We start from the raw sequence: 22668 nt of genomic DNA on the forward strand, positions 1-22668 counted from the left end.
TGGTGGTGTAAGAGTTTGGAAGACACTGGTTGGCATGACGTTTACCGAGGCTCCCGTATCAATGGTCATCTGTACGTACTGGCCTTGGATGGAGACCGTGCATTTTCGTCGCCTGGCGGTTCTTTTCGGCGGTACTGGCCCCTGGTTCAGTGCGGATACCAGGTATACCTTTCGGCCCTTTCCTTCGCTCTCCATGCCTGCCGTTTGCCGTAGGGCTGAGAGATCATCGCCTTCCCCTGCCGTCGAGGAGTTGACTACCGCGACCCTCCTTGCGCTGGCTTGCTTCTTTTTATTCTGGGACCCCTTATCCTGAGTGCCTTGTGGGGGCTGCAGTGGCGTGTTCGCTGATCTGCACACTTTCGCGTAGTGATCCTTCCTGCCGCATGCTCCGCACGTGGTGCCTTGCGCCGGGCAGTTTCGCCTTCCGTGTCTTTGACCACCACACCACCCACATTCCGTGGGTCCTGGTACTCGAGGTTGCCACCTGTTCTGGGTGTGGTTGCCGCCGCTTTCACCTCTCGTAAATGGTCTGTCGGAGATCTGGGCGACCATCGCTGTTGAGAGTGGCGGCTGCAGTTTCTGTAGTGTCGCTTCCATGTTGGCGGCCCTGGAGTGGGCAAGCTCCCTCTGTCGACCCAGTTCCAGGATGCGTTGTAGAGGGATGCCTTTCTCACTGAGTACGAGACCCTCAGCTTCTCCGAATGTATGCCATTTATGATTTGTCGTCTGATCTCCCTCTCAGTGTTCGTGAACTCACACGACATGGCCAGTTTCCTCAGCCTCGTGTGGTAGGCGTCTAGAGTCTCATCAGTGGCCTGGATAGTCGTGCAAAAAATGAAAGTCTCATAGTCTGGATTTAGTTGCGGGAGGAAATGTGCCGTTAAGGCGTCCTTCGCACTCAGGTACGCGTCTTGGCCATCATCAACATTCAGGGAGTTGAAGATGCGTAGCACCTCGTCGCCCACACTGAGGAGCAGATGAGCTTTCATCTTTCTGGATGACGTGATGTCCTTGCATTCCATGGCCATCTCGAACTTTTGTAGCCATAACTGCCATCTGGGTCCACTGGACGACGGGTCGGTGAATGGGTCGAAAGGTTGAACCAACGTCGACGAATTGCCCAGCGAGCGGGGTGGTGGCGACGCCATTGAAAGGTTTGGACGGCGTGGAAGGTCCAGGAGTTGATGACCCAGCCGCCATGGTGTCACGTACCCTCGGTCTGTTGATTATGCTGTCGTGCTGGCCTGATGTCGTCCTGCCTCATCAGTTCGTCCGCACATTGCATTGAGGAGTGTTCTTTCGCGGTGAATGTGCCCCCTGGCACTTGTGCGCCGACCGATGGGCGCCTTGTAGCATGTGCGCCATGCAGGAGGAAAAGCACACGAAGAGAGAAAAAAAAATTCTCGGCCCTTTTTGGATAGGGAATGAACGAGAGAACATTTTTTTTTTTTTTTTTTTTTTTGGGGTGGGGGTCATGTGGTCTCGGTGGCCCCCCACCGTCCGTGTGGCGTCCGCGTGTGAGGTGATGTAGAGCGCGTGGTTGCTCGCTCACTTCCTCGTCGCCATTGTTATGTACCGGTGCTCGGGAGGCCCCGCACGTGGGGCTGGCACCGGTCCAGGAGGCCGCGTGGCCTGGGGCGCGGCATCGGCAGCAGCGCGGACAAAAGGAGACACCCACACGCTGTGCTGGGTTCGCCCGGAACTGCCTCCCACTGTCGGGGTGGGGCTTTTATTAAGAGGCCCTACGTCACCGTGCTGCGGGATGTAGGGCGGATATAACACATGTTTTGCGGTGAACTGAGTATACCACGGTGAATGGGTTGCAGTGCGCACGAGAAAATGCATCATGTTTTTGCTCACAAATTAGATTATACCGCGGTTCAAGGAATGATTTCGGCCATGCAATAGTGCATCAGGTTTGGCTTTTGAGGGGATTGAACTGTTGTGCGGGGCTGGGAGTGGATGAAGGTTTTTCAATTGGTGAATCACAATGCATCATGTTGGCTAATACGAAAAACAGCTGTGCAACACATTCCCCTCTTGGTTGGGCAGGCAGAGGCAGCGTTGTTAAGATTAGAATTTTTGTTGAGCTTACAGGGCACGCGGCAAAGAGGCAGCAGGGCGGCCTCAGCTGCCAAGTTGGTTAGGATGGGGGCAATGCTGGGTATTTCACGCTGCACGTTTTAGGGAATTTACAACACGCCACTACACAAGTGTTTCAAGGCGCAATTCTTATGTGAAGCATGTGTTTAGCACACGTAGATTAGTCATGATGTAAATGGTTGGTCGTATTGCCATGCCTCCATTGGGCTCAGTTAGTCTGAGGGTTGCACAAGCGCAGGTGTACATCACGCTCAACGTAGGCAGTGCAGCGTGCTGCAGGCGAAATATAGCGGCATTACAGATCAATATGTATCAGTGGTACAGCATTTGAACCGACAGAGAGCACATTCCGAAACCATGGCATCCCTGTGTGTTCAGAGTGTGTGATTTTAAACATATTGGCATCTTCTTATGGGAGGGGGGGCAGCAATACAGGTTTGTAGGTGGGACAAATGTCAGCTTGGATCATGCCGCAGACCGCACCCGGGGGGCATCTTCGCGAATGGCGCCTGTTTATGCATAATGTGGTCTTTGCTTTTTAAGGAATGGTTCGGTCAAAAAATGTTATTGCCCCTACGGCTCGGCCATGTGTTTTTAAGCCTAAGTCGCTCGATTTTAGAAAAATTTCCTATGGACCTTACCAGAGTTTTCGTCCATTAAACGCACGCGAAAACAGGCACCAGGGAGCTGCCATTTTGTGATAATCCTATCATTTCCCCCATCGCCCTGGCTGACCTGCTTTTGCAGAACTAAATCATATCCCCCTCCCCTGAGCCTGACATTATCAAAACATTCATATTCCCCGCCTCTCTCCGTGACGTTACTGTGCTGCGTAGGCACACGCGCCCAGTCGTCTTCTACGCGACTTCACACAGAACCCAGAAACCAACACAGATCAGCTCACAACACAGCGCGCCACAATTCGGAATATGAAACTGTACTTTAAAATCAAACAGCAACACGGTACATTTGGTAAAGTACATTTATTTGTCATTAAATGTTTATAGAATATTCAGCAATTGACATATGAACTCCGAAAGTCATTTTTTTTTTTCTCTCTATCCGCAAATCCTTAAAATTTCATCGTGAGTCACGCGCTGTTCCTTTATGGTACACAGGGTGTTGGTTTTCGTTCAAAGAGGCACGTTTGTCGCACGTTGAACCGCAAGGCTGTTCCATCAAGTAGGCAATAAAGGTTGATATGCTGCTTCTTGCCGCTAGTACCGCGTAAGGGCATATGGGCCCTTGGCGATCGTCCCATAAGATCATCAGAATGGTGCAGTTGTTTACATCAAGCTGCAGCTGGCGGCTGAAGAAACCGTCTGCCGGTGTCTGAAACTGGTGGCAGGGGCAAAACGGGAGTATGTACCTATTTTGAAAACATAAAATGTATAATTAGTCTCGCCAGCCGATCTTTATTAATATTATTCATTTTATTTATTACGGCCGAGCTGAAACTATTTGCTTTCAAGTATAGTGCAATGGAGTATGTTCGGCTCTAAAATCAATGCGAAAACTAACTAAATAAATCGAGGTTGGTACACAATGAGAAACAACTTTTTGTCTACATGCGTGTGGAATGTGGACCTGCATGCCCATGTGCCCGCTACAAGGACGATCCCACAAACCTTTTCAAAGCTCTTCATTCATTCATTTATTCATGCATCCATTCATTAATTCTTCATTCCGGTATAAAAGCGTCTAAAGAGTTACTTACATTATATTTGCAATTTCCATTGTGTCTCTGCGTAATGCAGTCCGTAAATCCCACTGTGCTCTTGACAACGATTTACGGTGCCGTAATTACCTCCTTCCCCATTCCCATTGAGCCCTATGGGGGCAGAAATGTGGATGGGGAAGGGCTATGGTGAATGGGGAATTACCGGTCCATCCAACCTTGGAATGGACCGGAAATTACTCCATTCACCATGCCGGTATTCCATGGAGTAAATAGCTCCATGGTTGCCAACCATGGAGCTATTTACTCCATGGTGTAGTCCTAACTCGGAATGAGGGCCAAGGTCAGCAATATGAGGTGAATAGAGAGAGAATTCAAAGATGACACCCAGGTAGTTCGGCACCCAGGATGGTGAAGGTAGGGGTTAGGGTGAGCGTACTTTGTATGCACACTGTACAATAACATTTATTTACAAAAAGACAATCGTATTACAATTATTTAAACCGGGATTTGTACTTCACAACCAGCTCTCCTTTGGGTGGACATGGCACAGTGGCAATGTTGGGTGGCAATGGATCAGTGCTCTGCACAGAAACGTTCAAAATTCCATATCTGTGCTTCTCTAATACAGCAACAATAAGGCTTTTGACAAAGTCGAACTCCATTTCCTCATAGACTGGTTTGATCACCCATTGCTTACTCCTTTTTGAAAAGGCCTTAGTGTAGCGAGGCATCCTTACATTACCCTTAGTCCTAGATTGTTCACGGCCGAGATTCTCGTTATGGGCCAAGACGGCAAGTAGAGTCCTATGTCTCATGCCCTGTATGCTGAAATGCAAGCGCTTTGGCCTGTACTTTAGGCACATATTGTGGAACACCTCCAAACCTCCTCTGTGACAGAATTCTGTCAGTCCCCTCAAATCTCTTGATAGAGTTTTATCGAAAACAATCTTATCAATGGCTTTGTGTGTCGGTGAAGATGGATTCAACCACTTCTTCTTCCGTGCCTCCACTGGGGATAAAGGGCCATGTTCACATTGGTGGAAATGTAGGTTTTCTGACGGTGCACGTTGGTACAGAAGTGCATCAGTGACCGCCATTTTTCAAGTAGTATTTCCACTGACCCTTCACAAGTTTTGGAGCTCCACCAAAGATGGTTGCTGATAGACTGGGACCACTCTGAAATACTTTCCAAACCTTTTTTTTCTCCCTGCAGCCGAGATTTTCTTATTGATTGATTTAGCAAGATGCCATACGTCAAATTGATATTTAATATGTGGGAACTGCTCTCTCATTGTCTTGGCAATTGAAACGTATCTGTCCATGGCTATGAGGTTGATGTGCATTGTCCTCGATTGTAGATATTCCACTGATTTTATAAATCCTAGTTTCTCCATGGCCACTGAGGATGTACATTGTGTTACCTGCACGACCACCAAACTCACAATTTTCTTACTATCCATGTCCTGAAAGTGGTAGGTGCAGTACTTGGCTGAAAATCCAGGGCTGTCGCACTGGCCATCGCCAGCTAGCCTGAATCGTTTGCCTTCGAATGTACTTGCTAGAGACAATTGTTCAATTTTCCAAGCATCACTAATGGCCGGATACAGATAATCATGTTGGTATTTGTAGTACTGCGTTTTTTAAATGAAATGGAGTCCCACAAACTGAAAGAAAGACTCTAACTTTCTAAAACTGGAGCCACTAAAAAGTGATGCAGCTGCACACAGTAGATTGCCTGCTGGCAGTTTCCCCAGCATCGGTTGTGCAGACAATGAGAACGTATGATGTAATCTACAGGCGGCATGTATTGTGACGTTACTGCCTTGTTTTTGACGAGTCACATGAATCAATGGCTTCCCACATACTTTCCCTCTGACGGAATGCCCACATTTTAGCATACTTATAATATCCATCAAACAACTGTCGAATACTATGTATTTGCCCTCTTTCATTAGACGATCATCCTGCGTCAAAGTTGATTCGGCCTGTGACGTTGAGGACATACCACCACATTTGAAAGAAATATCGCTGCTATCAAGTTCTGATGCGTCGGTGAATGCTGCTGCTGGTTCATTCTCTGTCATTTCAACATCTGTTACTTCAACATTGATGGGAGAACACAACAATGTCGACAGCTTTTTTGGTGACAATTTTTTGGCGGGTGTAGATTGTGTGAATTGATCGGCGACTACTTCAGAGCTATCTTCAATACTTCCAGTATCATGTTGTTGCGGCGGTGCGGTGGTACTGTAGCAATGGTCCAATAAAACTTTGCTGGATTCTCCGGACACATTCATTTCATGTTCTGGCCATTGGACATGAGCATCCCGAGTCTCAACACGCCGCGTCTGAATTAATAGTTCCTCCATAGTGTAAATGGTCTGGCAAGCAACATCTCTCATTCGCTTCACTGTCTGTGTATGTATAGTTCGTAGACCCACGGGTAACTAGAGGACAGATTGGAAAAGGGATCTTCAGTTTAAACACAAGATAAAGTATAGTACAATTGACTGGAAAAAAACATAAAATAGTCCCCAGCACAAAAACATTTCTAAAGTTATAAACTGTTTGTAACTAACCTTATTTTGGTTTATTTTCTTTACAACTTTTTTGACTCGACCTTCAACATCTGCACGCTGTTGCTCTGATACGTATCCGCATGTCTCCCCTCCTCTTGCGCTGCAACAACTATATTTTCTGTATCCGCATAGACAGCACGGAATGAGGCTCCATCGACTCCCTGAAACATAGTATTTTCATTACTGTGTATCAAAATATTGTTAGCGTAAAACGCACGTGAGGACGAACACACCTGTACATCTCAATAGCCAAACACGATTTAAACATTGTGTGGAACAATCAAACAACAAGTATTCGAGCTCTGATGACCTAGTTTGATGGAGATGTCAGTATACATACCTCTGGCTCTACATGGACTGCCACGAATGATTGTATTGAAGAGGAGGCATCAGCAACTCCCTGAAACACAGTACTTACGTTAGTATGGTTTTCAATATCGTAAACATAACACACACTTGGGGTTGACGGCACAGGTACATATAAAGAGAGAACAACAAATGTTGCATTATCTAAAAGAATCAAGGAATATTTAAAAATGATCAGATTTAATCGACTTATTTCTCTGATGTCTTTACATCTGCATCATCTAAATGTGATCTTGTGATTGTAGTGGAAGCTCCATCATCTCCCTGAAACACAGTACTTGCGTTAATAGGGAAGAAAGTATAGCAAATGGAATCACGTTATATGGTCACGCTTGATGGAGCTGTCAGTATCCATACCTCATGCTGCTGAAGAATATCTAGGGCTGTTGTCAATGTGGTGCGCACTTCCGAAAGCTGTTGCGCCGATTCGTATCCGCATGGTCCCGCTTCCACCGGAATTACTTGAATGTCAGGCTCTGCATCAAGTACGTGGGTTGACGATTCAACAACAGCCTGAAACATAGTATTTGCATTAGTAAGGATTACAATATTGAAAACACAACACACGCTTGGGGTCGACCGAACAGGTACATATCAACGGCTAACCACAAATGAAACATGGTGTAGAACAATCAAACGACAAGTGTTCCAGTCCTGATGATCACGGTCAGTTGAGCTGTCAGTATCCATACCTCGGGCTGCTGCTGAACATCTAGGGCTGTTGTCAATGTGGTGGACGCTTCAGCAGCTCCCTGAAAGACAGCACTTGCATTAGTATGGATAACACTAATTATAACTGAAAACAAACACCAGGGGACGACAACTAAGGTGTATATCAATTGGAAAGCACTAACCAAACAATTGGTAAAATAATCACACGATACATACAAACTATTACTTGACATGCCTAAAACAAGTCTGTAGCGGAATAGCCAAGTATGATTACCTGATACGCGCTAGAAGTGGTTGATAACTGCGAGCACGTGACGGAAGTAGAATGTTCTCGCTTCAGATTCAAGGGATAGTCAAGAAGTTGTAAAGGTAAATTATTGTTTGATAATGAAATGCCAATATTTAAAATTGCTATGTAAGGAGACAGAATACTTGAGTAATGTGCAATATAGCACAGTTCCCTGTGCCCATATATAGATTTTGTTTGTGGGTTATGAAATCTAAAAATAATATATTGATAAATGTCATTATTCAAAAAGCTATACACTCATATCAATGTCGAAAGTATTACAAATTGGAAACAACACCTAAAATATCAATGAATCCATTCGGCTACCTACACACTACTGCAAGGCCTAAAGCTAAAAACGGACACTTGACTCACTAGTGGCGGATTGTGGATGAAAAGAGTGGGAATAGCGTTTGCGAGCAATTTTCGTGTCAATCGCTGTTCGTTCTTCTTTGTTACCCAAGATGTGGTGTACATGTTCGAGGGAAAGTGCCGGCTGCAGATGCGGTATCGATCACCCCTCTTGTCCTCAAAGACTTGTTGGACTCTACTTTCCAGCTCATCCAGTGGATATCCGCAATGTCTGACCCATTCTCTTATTCGATCAACAGTTTTCGGGAATACATGCATTGTAGTGCCTTCAGATTTAGCATGGGTCTTCGAAGGGCAACCACTAATCGAACAGGCAGGCATTGTTGAAAATTTTGAAAAGTAAATATCAAGATTATTATAAAACCTTGATGAATAAAAATGTCATAAAAAAGTAAATTAACCGTACCATGCTCAATGCAAGATTTGCTTTGGTCGCCGGAACTATACCAGTTCATCATGTGCGGCTTAGTATTTGCATAAGTTACAGAAATTTCTGTTTTGTTTTGCACGAAAAGGAACCATGCTTACATTATAGACTGGACCCCCTGATGGATGCAATTCGATGACAATTGACACAGATGAAAATAAATAGATCTATTGATAGCATAACAATTGAAACTCAAGTCAATAGCAATGAGACCAATGACCATAGCTCTATTGGGTACTGTAATAGAAAATAGATTGAAATGTAAAAATGACCGAAATATGACTAGAATACATGGCCTTACCTTGACCAACAAACAGTTGGATTCAGCAGGCCGAGCGGTATGTTGCAGGAGAACAGGTAGATGGCCACAGGTAGCACACTGACGAGTTTGCTCGAAGCGGTCACAGATAGCACGGCGACGAGCAGATTAGCATAGATCTCAGTGCTTCTCAGGTAGAAGGTTCAGGAGTTGACTTGCAAAGCACAAAGATGTTCTCATGAGACATATCAAGTGGTTTATAAAGTATTAGAAACAGGGGTGTGTTTGTGAATGAATGACGTGTGTATGTCATGGTATTATGTTTATTGCAGGGGGGCGGCCTACCTAAGGGGAGGCCTGCCTGGAGACACGGGGTCTGAGGAGGCCATGTGAGCGATGGCCCCTGGGCGTGGGATACCTTTTGAAGTGTACATGCTGTTCGGCACCTTGGCCGTTTGCACCCGTCACAGCCCCCCATGCCAGCGCTCATCCCCGGGTGCGAACCGCCTTTGATAGAGGGGGTGGGATGGATGGGCCTGGGGCATGCAGATAAGGCACAGGAAGACTGCTGAATGGAGACACACTTATGTGGATTGCAGGGGGGCGGCCTGCCTCAGGGGAGGCCTGCCTGGAGACACGGGGTCTGAGGAGGCCATGTGAGCGATGGCCCCTGGGCGTGGGATACCTTTTGAAGTGTACATGCTGTTCGGCACCTTGGCTGTTTGCGCCCGTCACAGCCCCCCATGCCAGCGCTCATCCCCGGGTGCGAACCGCCTTTGATAGAGGGGGTGGGATGGATGGGCCTGGGGCGTGCAGATAAGGCACAGGAAGACTGCTGAATGGAGACACACTTATGTGGATTGCAGGGGGGCAGCCTGCCTCAGGGGAGGCCTGCCTGGAGACACGGGGTCTGAGGAGGCCATGTGAGCGATGGCCCCTTGGCGTGGGATACCTTTTGAAGTGTACATGCTGTTCGGCACCTTGGCCATTTGCGCCCGTCCCTTGCCCTTATGTGATGTTAAAGGACACGGGGCATCAATTTTTGTACCCCCTTTCCACTTCATTTTGGTGACCAGGCCTCACTGCGATAGTACAGCGCACAGAGCACATGGCCCACAGCCTCGTTCCCACTCTGATTGGAAAACTCCAGAGGTATTTGCAACAGCTAATAAATGTAACACATCATTCTCTGAGATCACGGTCCTGCATGTGAACCGGCTTGAACCATGCACATGGCTTGTTCATCTCCACAAACGTGTCCTTGACCACGCACCCTCGCCAGTGGAAAGTAACTGCCATTCTGACCCTGTGTCCCTGCAAGATATTCTCTTCATGTGCCAGACCACTGACCCCACCATGATGGCCACCTAGCAGATCCCCATACTAACATTAGACCCCTACTGCAGTATATCGTTGCCTATCAATAACAAATGCCACATATCGGAGATTCTTGTGAGCACAGACCCACACTTCAAACACTGTATTATAGTGGTCAAGACCCTTGACCTAAGGCCTGTATAATCCAATGTTCATTGATAGTATTGATATATGTGTGACTTTTATAGAGACATAACCGACTGAAAGACTTTGAACAAGTGTTATTTAGTGCATGCATTATTGATAATATATTTGGTTAGCTTAGATAGTGACCACCCCGCTTCACAGCGACCTGAACTTCACCCATTCCAAGCACAGGTGTCTGACGTCCATCCTTGAATGGAGACACACTTGATTGATTTAAAAAATCGAAACAACCGTTGTTAAAATATATGTGGTGTTTTATTTTGTAGCTTATTTTGATGACACAAAAAAGTACAAAAGTTTACACATTGTACAGTTCAGGTTGAAGCACAGCGAGAGAAAATCCCCTGTACTGACCGCTGTCACTCGGGAATGTTTCTCTTATGGCACGAACGGCACAGGCGGGTATCACTCTTCAAACGCGGTGTCCAAGCCTCCCGTGAAGCCACCATGTAAAGGAACGATAGGCCACCAGCCTGTACCACCTGTGAAAAGGAATGAAACAAACTGTTTTTAAATGACCAAGATAATTTTAATAAATGTTTGTTGTCAATGACAATTCTTTTAACTAATGGCATTCTGCTCGGACAAATGCTATCTAGACACTGCACACTATTGAACGACTTTCATGCATTACAATGATATGTATATGTAATTTTGGATATAGTAGAAGACCATGAAATAGTAGTGGCATCACAAGCAGAGTATACTTACTCGTTACTCGGATTACGAGGACGAACAGTTGCGCGAAATTTGTGCATAAGCACCATCATTATCCTCAACACGGACCGGGTGAGGCCGGCTGCCCTGAAGTCTGGCAGCTCGGTGATGCATTGTGGTCGTGGCTCCCCTTCTGAAATGTAGGCCATGCATCCCGAGTTTTCATAGCAGCAGCAGTTCTCCTCCTCGGTCGGCATTAGCTCGCACCGATTGCATGTGCACCAGGTGGAAACACCATCCATGCGACTATGTCCAGTGTCTTCATCCGTTGATTCGTCCTGCCAACTGCTGTCCGAAGCCCCATCGTTTTCGCGTGTTTCCCTTTCCAGTAGTTCCTCCTCGGTATACTCGGGCTCGTACATGTAGGGCATTATTGTATCCATTGTGTGTTGCACAAACTAAAATAATTGATAGCGGTGGTACTGGTATCTGTCCACACGGGCTACAAGCAACGAAGGTAGCTGACCAGAGCACAGAAACGAGTCACAGAATACTCAAAGTAACACAGAGAGAGGAATGGAATCGAGAAATCTGCTGCTGTGTGTTGTGAAACGGTCTGTTTATACTTATTGAGGAAAGAGGCGTCCTGCCATTTCCATGGCGACACGTCATTAGCTGAAGCGCAGCGAATGTTGACACGAGACGTGCTTTGGCATTGTGAAATGGGCGGTACGCATCTGCTGATGACAGGCTCAGGGGCGGGGGATATGATTTAGTGCCGCAAAAGTAGGTCAGCCAGGGCGATGGGGGAAATGATAGGATTATCACAAAATGGCAGCTCCCTGGTGCCTGTTTTCGCGTGTGTTTAATGGACGAAAACTCGGGTAAGGTCCATAGGAAATTTTTCTAAAATCAAGCGACTTAGGCTTAAAAACACATGGCCGACCCGTAGGGGCAATAACATTTTTTGACTGAACCATTCCTTTCACACTGCACAGGTGGCCTGCATTCCTCCGGATTGGGCAGTTGGTTTATATGCGTATGTATTAAAATAAGGTAGTTGTACAACCAAGTGCGTTGCGGCTTCCACGTTGGGTGGTTTGCGGGGCCGCTGTGCAATGACTACTATGCTGGGGAGGAGCCCGGGTCACTGCAAGGGATTAGGGTATGGTTGTGGAGAGAGGGAGGTCACTCATGCACAATTGTGTCTTGGGTCGGGGGCAAAGCTCAAGCAAGCAGTATTTATAACACACTTATGCACAAGGGTTTCAGTGGCCCAGCAAGAAAAATTCAAGCAAGGGCAGGAGAATGCGATTAAATGTTGTGAACCAAGGACAGTTACAGTATGGTAGTTGGAATAAAAAACGAGTTTTGGTCTTAATGTTGAACCACTGTGCGGGCAACGGGGGTCTATATGGTGCTGCATTAAGCAGGGTTTTTAGTAGGTCCATTGGCATACATTACATTTGTGTGTGTGTAAATGCTTCAAACTGAGCGGCGGGGATGGCCAGAGACAAAAACTTTGTGAGGTGCCTTTGAACATGCTTTTCAGTAAGGTGGGGGGCCTACAAAATCACTACACAGGGGCGTGTGCCGCAGTTAACTTGGCGGGCCGCCACTCTGTCTAGCAAGTGAATTTAGTGAGTTGTAAGTTACTCTTTCAGGGGTTGCAATTTTCTCAGGGTTTAGTGTGGCGTACCTCCGTTTACAGATGTTGTAAGGGCCTGATGTAATGTGTTCTATACTTGGACAAAGTGTTTGTGCAACATATCTGAATAACAAATTTCAATTTTGTACCAAAAACAGGTTTATAGGCCATCTGCAAAGGACACATTTGTCTTTTAGGGTACAAGAGGTACAATGGACAGCGCTCACGCATCAGTAAGGTGTTTTTGTGTGATTGAAATACATGTGGAAATAAACGGCAGCACAAAAGGTTTGATTAAAGGATCAGTGGCGGGTGCCTCAGGAGGGGAAGCAGGGGGTCAGAATCAAGGAGGTGGGAGGTTAAGTTGCAATTAATAACTTTATCCCAGGTTGGTTAGTGCATAAAGCAGTAAGGGGCAGGAAACAATCAGGTTAATATGCTGGAAGTGAGGAAGGAAATGTATTGTAATTCATTTGTCTTCATTTTTCATCCAGCTCTAGGTTTGCGTAGCAATTTCTCAGATAGGTTCACCGGACCTGTTTTCAGAGGTAAAGATAGTTTTGGACACATCGGCCAATAAATTTGACGAGGAAGCCAGGTTGTTTGCATGATTGCAGGAACAAATGCGGGCAAGAGGAAAAGACTGGGCAGAGGAAATGCTGAGCGAAGGACAAAGGCTGCTACCCAATCATCAGACGCTGGCAGCACAAGTGCGTGCAGTTCTGGACATCCCCCTACTGGGGGATGTACCGCTAGTCAATGGCCCAGCTCCTAAGAGGGCTTACAGGACCAAGCAGGGTGAGGCGGCGGTTTTTGCACCGGTAAGTGCCCTTGTGGGATCAGGGTTGGGCGTTCAAAGTACACTAACTCAAAAGAAACGGGTGGTTGGAAAGTGCAGGGGAGCACAACCCTTTGTCAGCCCTCTACAACCACCATCAGGACCAGTGTCCTGCATTGGAGGACTCACACCAACGGGTGCCTTAACCCCCGATGGGTAATGTGAGGGCAACGGGTAAGTGCATTGGAGGACTCACACCAACGGGTGCCTTAACCCCCGATGGGTAATGTGAGGGCAACGGGTAAGGGTACTGTTGCCTCTGGGTCTGCTGTTTCAGGGCAGTTAGAGGGGATTATGGCGGGTGGCACGGCGAGTAGCCAGACACTCGCGTAGGTGCAGTCGTCCCAGCGCCCTCAACGACCACACCGGTGGCCGCCCATTAACCAGTTGGGACAGCAAGTGCACCCAAAACTGTCACTTCGGCCATTATGGAAGGGGGATCCACAGTCCGGGGGGTTGCACCCTTATTAACTTCCACGGGTGGGATGGCCCGGCACATGCATAAGGATTTTAAACCAAGAATCTGGGAAGGGGAGCAACGTGCACAAGGGGCAGTCTTGAGACCAAGAACGCAGGACCAGATCTTAACATTAGCTGGGCCGAGTACAGAAAGAGGAGGGAGAGGGTCAGATCAGAGGAGAACATACAGAATTGGAAATTGGCGTTTGATCGTTTGGGAGCATTATGGTTGGAGATGTTCCCAAAAGATGGTCAGGCTTTAATGACATATAGGAAGTGAATCACGACAGAGTACGAAAAATATGGGACTATGGGTTGAATAGACTATGATAGAGCATTTAGAAGGAGGATGGCCTGCGAACCGGAAATGAGGTGGGATGACAAGGATGAGGATGCATGGACTAGGTTTATGGGAGGTAAGGATAGGACCAGCCTGCCTAATGATGTAGAGAGCATGGGAGCAGGGTGGCCATTGGTCAATAAGGAGGACCAAAAGGAGTGGCAGCCATTCCAGCCACTCCCTCCAAGACAGGGAGGGGAGGACCAGGCCAATAGGGTATCCAGGCAAGGAAATAGGAGACCAGACAGGAGGGACCAAGCAAACTGGAAATTGAGGGAGGTGAAAAAATGTAGGTCATTCAATAAAGGTTCCTGCACCTGAGGAAGCAAGTGCCGTTTCTCTCATCTATGTTTTACATGTGGAGGCAGCCACCCAGTCATTTCCTGCTCCAAAACTGAGGTGGGACTCAGGGCTGAAGCTGGACAAAAAGGGGGGCAATGAGGTGGCTTCGTCTAGGGGGCCACACCCGGTGGACAGAGGGGTGCCCCTGGAATTTCTGCAGGAATGACCGAGTGCTGGGGATAAGCAATTACGGTGGGGAGGATTCTCTCAAGGATTCAGGATTACTTGTGAAGGTGAGAAATAAGTGTGATGGCAAGTGGTTGGAGCATGGGGGCATTGATGGTAGCGGGGGCCCACCCCCAAAGCATGGTGGAGTTAGGGGCAGTCCTAGCCGGGGAGGAGTACGCTGCGGCTTGAACTGTGGGCGGTTTCCCAATGCCCGTACTCGAGCTAAGGTAAGACGACGGACATTAGATCCCTATGGACACTGGAGACTCCTCACGTTCATGTGCAGTGGCCCGAGGGAGAAGCACTCTGTGCACCAATCTGGCGCAAATGTCCGGTGCCTTGCAACATGCATGGAGGCAGCAAGGGGACACCAGAACAGTCAGAAGTGTTGCCCCACTTTTTGGGGGCTAGGCATTTTTGTGGTATAGATGGTCAGGAACCATGGTGCTTTAGGGCTGGGACTGCCCCCTTTGTATTGTATGCTCCAATAAACCGTGATCTGTGTTTCCAAAAATGTAAACTGTTGTCGGACTATTATTCACTGACTGATCAAGTTTTGGTTCCCAAGATATGTCATCCTCCCACGACAGTGGGGGCGCCAATGGGGGCTGACACCACTAAGGGGATGTTTCAGCCCCTGTAGGTGGCACTCGAGAGATGTCCCACATAGCATGGGCGCCCCTCTGGCAGCCCCCCGTGGCCATGCAGGTCCCTACCCCTTCCGCTCCATAACGAGTGGGGGCGGGCGTTTCCGGCCAGCACTGAGGACAGCCTACAAATACGGAGGAGGACTGAAGCACGACCTCTTTCAGTCCTCCTCTGTTGAATTACCCACCCACCCGCACCCAATGGTAGTTTGGGGAGCACAGTGTGGTTGAACTAGGGTGTGAGTATCTAGGTAAGGAAAGACGGGGAGGATGGAATATAGGTTGAATAGAGGATCAAGGTGTAAGTGGCAGTGTTGTAAATAGTTTCAAGGGTTGGCTTGCTTTGTCAGACAGTAATTGATCAATTTTTAACTAGAGAGTGAGGTGTCAATGGGGGTCAAGGGAAAGGGTTTCAAATGATTGCTTACTTCAATTCGTATTCATTTTGCATTTTCAGAAGAGATTGAGGGGAAGTAAAAGCGAAGGAAAGTGGGTTAAATTGCTTGCTTCATGCTGTAAAAATTTAAATGCTTCAGCAGAGTGTAGGGTGAATAGGGAAAGGGTTTAAAGTATTTGCGGTCTTCAATTTGTGTTAATTTTAGTTTTCAGCGGACACCGAGGTTTAAGTGGGTGCAAAGGACAGTGTTTGAAGCTTCTTGTTTCAGGATGTGTAGTGTTCCAATTTTAGCATAGATTGGGGTGTGCGTTGGGGAAAAGGTTTAAAAATGCTTGCATGCTTCAATTTATATTAATTTTTACGTTTTCAGCAGAGATCAAGGAGTAAGTGGGTGTGAAGGGACTTGTGTGAAATTCCTGGCTTTATGCTGTACTAATTGTCCATTTCTGTCACAGGCAGAGTTAGGGGCATTCGTAGCTGAGGTGGAGCATGCCGCGGCTTGAACCGTGGGTGGCTTCCCCATGGCTGTACTGTGGAAACAAAGAAATTGATATGAGGCCGGGAAGCCCAAAGGAAACACACCAACACAGGTTACAAAGAACATACAAAGTGCTTTATTCAAAAGCTACAACAATTACCAAAAAGTCAATTGACAAACGGATAGCTATTCGGCTCTCAGAGTAACAGAACGAACTTTCAACGGTAGTTCACTGCGTTAGTGTGAGAGACCATACATTGGGATACTTATGCTTTTATACTTTTTTATCCAGCTCTGTCCAACCCCCTCGCGGGTTAACCATTCTTAGGACCAGGCCTAGGGTTCGTCGCCAGGTCGATCCCATAATGTATGCATTTCGATCAGTTTCGCTGATACAGTTGTTCATTTACACATAGGTCAGGGATAGGACAAGGTCTCAGTTCGCGACCCCAACAAGTGGCCTGCAGGCATATTATTCATTCATGTATGCGGAGGTCACAACGGCCAGAATCCCACTCGATATGTCATTCGGCCTCCATTTTGATGTTCAGGGTGACTTCCACATTGCAAGAGAACCTAAAATGGCGGATAAATCCAAGATGTCGATTTACACAGTACATTAAGGTCAAGACCTTGCCGCGGAATCTATTTACACGATGTTTTTAGACAACTTGGCGTAGGCCAACACACATTCAAACAATGCGATAGTATAATATTATTTTTCGATTCCAACAGACCCTCCTTTTGGCCTATGCCAAGTGCTAAACATCATTCCTAATACTTTTGAAAATATCTCCATGTGCTATCATCCATAGATTCCGCATTATTGTCTGTAATGTCTATAGCCATAAGGTCGTTCATAAAAACCTCTTGTAACATGAATTCTTTAGATGCTGTATCTGGGGCATATATTTTATGCCCTATTGCGCTCACTGCTTGGGCACAACACCCCCTAACATTCCACACATACTTGGGAGGCATTGAAAACAGCAACAAAGGAATAACAGGATCCCCAAAATAACCAGAATAACGGAAAGCACCTTCCAACCCCAAGATCGCAAAGAATCCCAGAACCAAGTACTAAGGTTCCAGTCTCCTACAGGGATATGGACTTCAGAACTGAGAGTATGCAAGTTCTGTATTGCTTTAAAAATTGTTGACGAGGAGTCTGGTACGAAAACACAACAAGCGGACCCCACTAATTTGCATACTCCACCTCGTTCTGCCAAAATGACATCTAATGCCATCCTATTTTGAAGTGCTACCAATCTTATTGCCTTTTGCTCTAAGGTCATATTATAGAGTATGTCCGTGGTCCGGTTGATCGTTCTCTCCAGTACCCTTGCTAATCCCATAATGTTCTCTGAGTTTGTTATTTGTCCCCAAAAGGGCACAACTGATTTCGCTATGTCCCCCAATACTTGCCCAAGGGTATCTCCGTTGTCGTCTCGCCGCGGGCGAGCCTTAAAAATCTCTAATGTACTTGCTACAAATACCCCGGGTAACAATATTCCTAAATAACAGGTTCCCTGCCAATCCTTGGGCAACCAGGGAAATGCTAAACTACCACAAACAAAATAAACAGGCCCCCCTACATACAGAGGCCTGTTTTCCCCAGTCAAATTTACAACGTTTTTTACAAGCTTCAAAATCTCCCATTGGCCTAGTGCCATTTCTCTGTACACAGAAGGGAACCGAGTCAGGACTATGATTTATAGAATAAGAAGGAGGTACAGCGTCCTTATTGCCTATCGGAGCCATTTTAAAGGAAATCAGAGTTTGAAAAGGAAGAGATAGTTTATCAGACGGCCTAATAGAAGCGACGTTAGGTTTACTTCTATTTGCGAAAAGCGAGCATCCCAGGGGAGTCAATTCACGCTTCTCGAAATCATTTAAATTAGTTCCATCAAAGTTCCCTGAGATGCCATCATTCCATCGGCCAAAGAATAGTGCTCTAAGAGAGGCATAGCAAGCAGTCGTTAAAGGTAGAGGATGTATATACCATCCCAGTCCCTTGTTCCCATGTTGCGGTAAATGAGTACAAATCCAACAATTACTCTTATTAAAAATGGCGTGAGTAGCATTCATTACTATCATCAGAGTGTTATTATGATACTTTTGTCTATGTTGGGAGTCTCTAGGGGACAGAGTGTGAAGGTGTACAGAGGGAGTCAAAACAGTTGGTACAATCTCGGTCGGTAATAAAGGTTTCAGAGGATAGATTTCTTCAAAATACCAAAGTCCTACAGCAGCAGTTGCAAAAATAACAATTATCATTATCAACACACAACAGTACGTTTTCGGGGCCCAGGCACATTGTTCATTGTCCAATTTGGTCACCCCCTTATTCACAAGTCCAATGCGGGGGGCAGCAGCGGAGGTGGCAGGCATCGTAGTTCCTCATTCGACAACCCCAATGTTCGTTGCTGGCGACGCTACGGCCGCGCAATTTCTTAGTTCTTCCCAACCCTAGCCAGCAGAATCCCTTTTGTTCAACAAAACTTTTTCCTAACAAGAGGATTTCCAATCACTTCCTTTTTCCGAATGCACGCAAAACTCGTGCCGTAGTTCTATTTCCTTGGTCGAAGGTTGTACCTGGTGGTACCCAAAATTGACTGGTCCGGAAGTAAGGTATCGTCACTTCCTGAGGGAAGCGACGTGTCGGAGGCGACGGAAGTCGCAGAGCTCGAAACAGTGTTTTCCGGAAGTGATTTTTCAAGAGAGTGCGGAGACGAAATGGATTGTTCCCCAAGCTCCTCAGGCTCAGAGAACTTCTCCGACACACTCACAGTGCTGTTTGCTACTCCAAGATCAGAGACTGTAGCGTCAGCGAGGGGTTATGCTTCTTCTGTAACGTGTGGCGTCGGGTGAGGAAGTTTCTTGACGTGCGTCGCATGAATCCAGTTCTTCTTTCCAGCCACCCACACTGCTGTCCTGGTGACCAATAACACCTGATGGGGTCCCCGCCAGCGAGGCGCGAGACAGGAAGACCTCTCGTAGGCCTTCACTAGGACCCAACTTCCAGGCTGTATATCGTGTCCTGGGCCCGTGAACCGTACAGGTAAAGCTGAGTAAACCTGGTGATAAATGAAATACAGGTTTTTAGTTAACTGGTTACAGTAGTCTACAAGCAATACATTTTCCACCTCTCTCAGGGCTTTAGGTTTCGGGAGACCCCAAATGTTAGCAGGTCTCCCCAGCACTACTTCAAATGGAGAAAGCCCAGTTCTAGTCTGAGGTGTGGTACGCATAGCTAATAACACAATAGGTAAGGCATCTGGCCATTTTAGTTTGGTATCAGCACATGTTTTTGCAAGTTTATTCTTTAAAATACAATTGTGTCTTTCAACCAACCCAGCGCTTTGAGGATGTCTAGCTGAATGAAATCGTTTCTCAATACATAGGGCTGTACATATTTGCAAAATTACTGCTGCAATAAAGTGAGGGCCATTATCCGACCAGATTATCCTTGGGAGCCCAAATCGAGGAAAGAATTCTTTTACCATAATCTTTGCAGTGGTCATGGCGGTAGCATCTTTGACGGGGAAAGCCTCGACCCACTTACTGAAGGCACAAATAATTACAAGAACATATTTTAGATTATGACATCGTTCCATCTCAATAAAATCAAAGTGAATGACCTCAAAGGGAACAGAAGGGGGCCCAAAGCTTTCCCTTGGAGTCGCTGTCCCCTTCCCCACATTGTGCTGTAAGCAGATCATACATTTCTGGACATGCCTCTTTGCAGTCTCCAGAATCTTGTCATTTACCCAAACTTGTTCTAGCATTTTCGTGATCTGCTGGGCACACACATGCGTAGGACCGTGTGCCATCGTAACCATTGCCAGTACATACGAATCAGGGAGCAACCATTTCCCTTTGGATGTATCCACCCAACACCCTTCATCATCCAGTTTCCCCATTCCTTCAGCCCACCTTTTAGATTCCTCTATCGTGGCATCAGTTTGAATATCTCGCACAGACCCAATACCTTCATCCATTATGCAAGCATCTCTCGTTTCCCTCGAGGCATACATGTCCGTGCTAAGGTCTGTGGCCGTTTGTCTGGCTATCAAATCCGCAAAAGCGTTCCCTTTGCCCACATCATCTATAACTTTCCGATGTGCTGCACATTTTATGATCGCTAACTGTTTAGGGAGTGAGAGCGGCGAGAGTAATTGCACTATCAAGGGGCCATGCTGGATCTTGGTCCCATGTGAGGTCAGGAACCCTCTTTCCGACCAGAGCTTTCCAAAGTTGTGAGCCACCCCAAAAGCGTACTGACTATCAGTATATATATTTACTCTACGCCCTTGGGAAAGTTCACAAGCTCGGGTCAACGCTATAATCTCTGCGGCCTGCGCGGACTTATGCGAAATTCTCTTAGTTTCGACAACTTTGCTCAATGTAGTAACTGCATAAGCAGCTGTAGATGTACCATCCGAAAGTTTGAAGCAGGAGCCATCACAAAACAGCTCCCCTTCTGCATTATCCAAAGGAGTATCTATGAGATCTATCCTGCCCTTCGTTTCTTGTTCAGTGGTATACAGGCAGTCATGTAATTCTTCGTCACCGCAAACAGTGTTTTGCGGGAAAGGTAAGAGTTCAGCCGGATTAAGAACACAACACCTCTTAATTTGGATATGAGGGGCAAACAGAATTAGTTCATACCTTGTTAACCGCGCAGAGGTGAGGTGTTGCGTTTGGGTTTTGTTCAATAGAATATCAACAGAGTGAGGTACCATCAAAATCAAATCATGGCCTAGGACCATTCCCTCACTCTGTTTTACAGACGCTGCAGCAGCAGCGACAGCGCGCAAACATCTTGGCAAAGCGCATGCGACAGGATCAAGGGCGGAGGAGTAGTAGCCGCATGGCCTATTCTTCCCTCCATGTTCCTGTGTTAACACAGCCAAAGCACATCCATCACATTCATGCACAAACAACACAAAGGCCTTGTCATAATTTGGAGTACCCTGAACCGGTGCCGAACATAGCGCGGTTTTGAGAAGCTCAAATGATCGTTGATGTTCCGATTCCCATGGCAGTGGCAGAGAAATGCCCTTCTTCGTCAAAGCCAACATCGGTTTTATCACTAGTGAGAAATTCGGGATCCACAACCTACAGTAAGAAGCCATACCTATCAGTGCTCTGACTTCCTTCTGTGTATTTGGAACAGCCTAGATAGGCAACCTCCTGACAACAATATTGAAATTTTTTAAGCGAAGCTTTGTGACCATTTTTAGCTAGATGAACAAGCAACCGTACAGTGCCTTCTTTACAGGCACTCTCAGAGTCTGCAGCCAAAAGCAAATCGTCAACATATTGAAGCAGCGTGCAAGTAGGTGGCAATTCAAGGGTGTCAAGCTGCTCTTTCAAAGCTCTACTATAAATGCTGGGACTTTCAGTATACCCTTGGGGTGCCCTTGTAAATGTAAACGAGCGTCCCCCCAAGGTGAACGCAAACAGATATCTGCTTTCTTTATGTATAGGAATACTAAAGAAGGCGTTTTTTAGATCCACAACGCTGAAGTGCGTAGCCGTAGCAGGGATCATTGTCAATATCGTCGTCACATCGGGCACAATGGGAAATTGTGGGGCGACCACTCTGTTAATAGCACGAAGATCGATTATGAACCGGTATGGAATTGCATTGTCGCCTTTTTTTATATACAGGCAAGATCGGACTGTTACATAAACTACCTGTAATCTCCTCGATCACCCCACGATGCACAAAATCGGAGACAATGCATTTCAAAGCACGTTCACCTTCTACTGATATTTTATACTGCGGAATGCATGGCAGTTTCACTCCATGTTTCAGAACTATTTTAACAGGCTCAATCTGTAACACTCCGACATCATTGTCATCCACTGCCCACAAACATTCCGGGACAATGCTAAACTCGGGGGGTAAAGGTCGAATCAAAAACTGAGAATTAGGAAGTTGCTGTGGTGAAACCGTCAGCCGTACTCCATCCGAAGAACAATGAATTACTGCGTTCAATTTCTTTAACAAATTCAACCCCAGCAAATTCTCTCCACAGTTTGAAGTGAGAAGAAAAGGACAATGGTCCGTAAAGGGACCCAAAGAAACGGATACCGGCGCAGAAACCGGACAGACAGTTGGTATACCAGAAAACCCTACAGAAACATTTGTTTGCCCTGACAGTGGGATGTTTGGAACCCGAGAATGATAATGGAGCACTTCTGTGCTCCAGTGTCAATCAAAAACTGGTGTTTCCTATTCCCTACTAATAATTCAACGTAGGGGCCTTTCTGATTAACGGGAATAGGCAAAGGTTCCAAACCCTGCTTCGGGCAATCCTAATGAAACAGAGCCTCGTCAGATGGAAGCTCTTCAGAAGGAAGGCAGCAGGAGGGTGATCAAATATGTTTCTCGAGTCCATACTCGAGGTCTG

This window comes from Ambystoma mexicanum, chromosome 9, assembly GCF_040938575.1.
Source record: "Ambystoma mexicanum isolate Mex_15411 chromosome 9, UKY_AmexF1_1, whole genome shotgun sequence".
NCBI classification, from domain to species: domain Eukaryota; kingdom Metazoa; phylum Chordata; class Amphibia; order Caudata; family Ambystomatidae; genus Ambystoma; species Ambystoma mexicanum.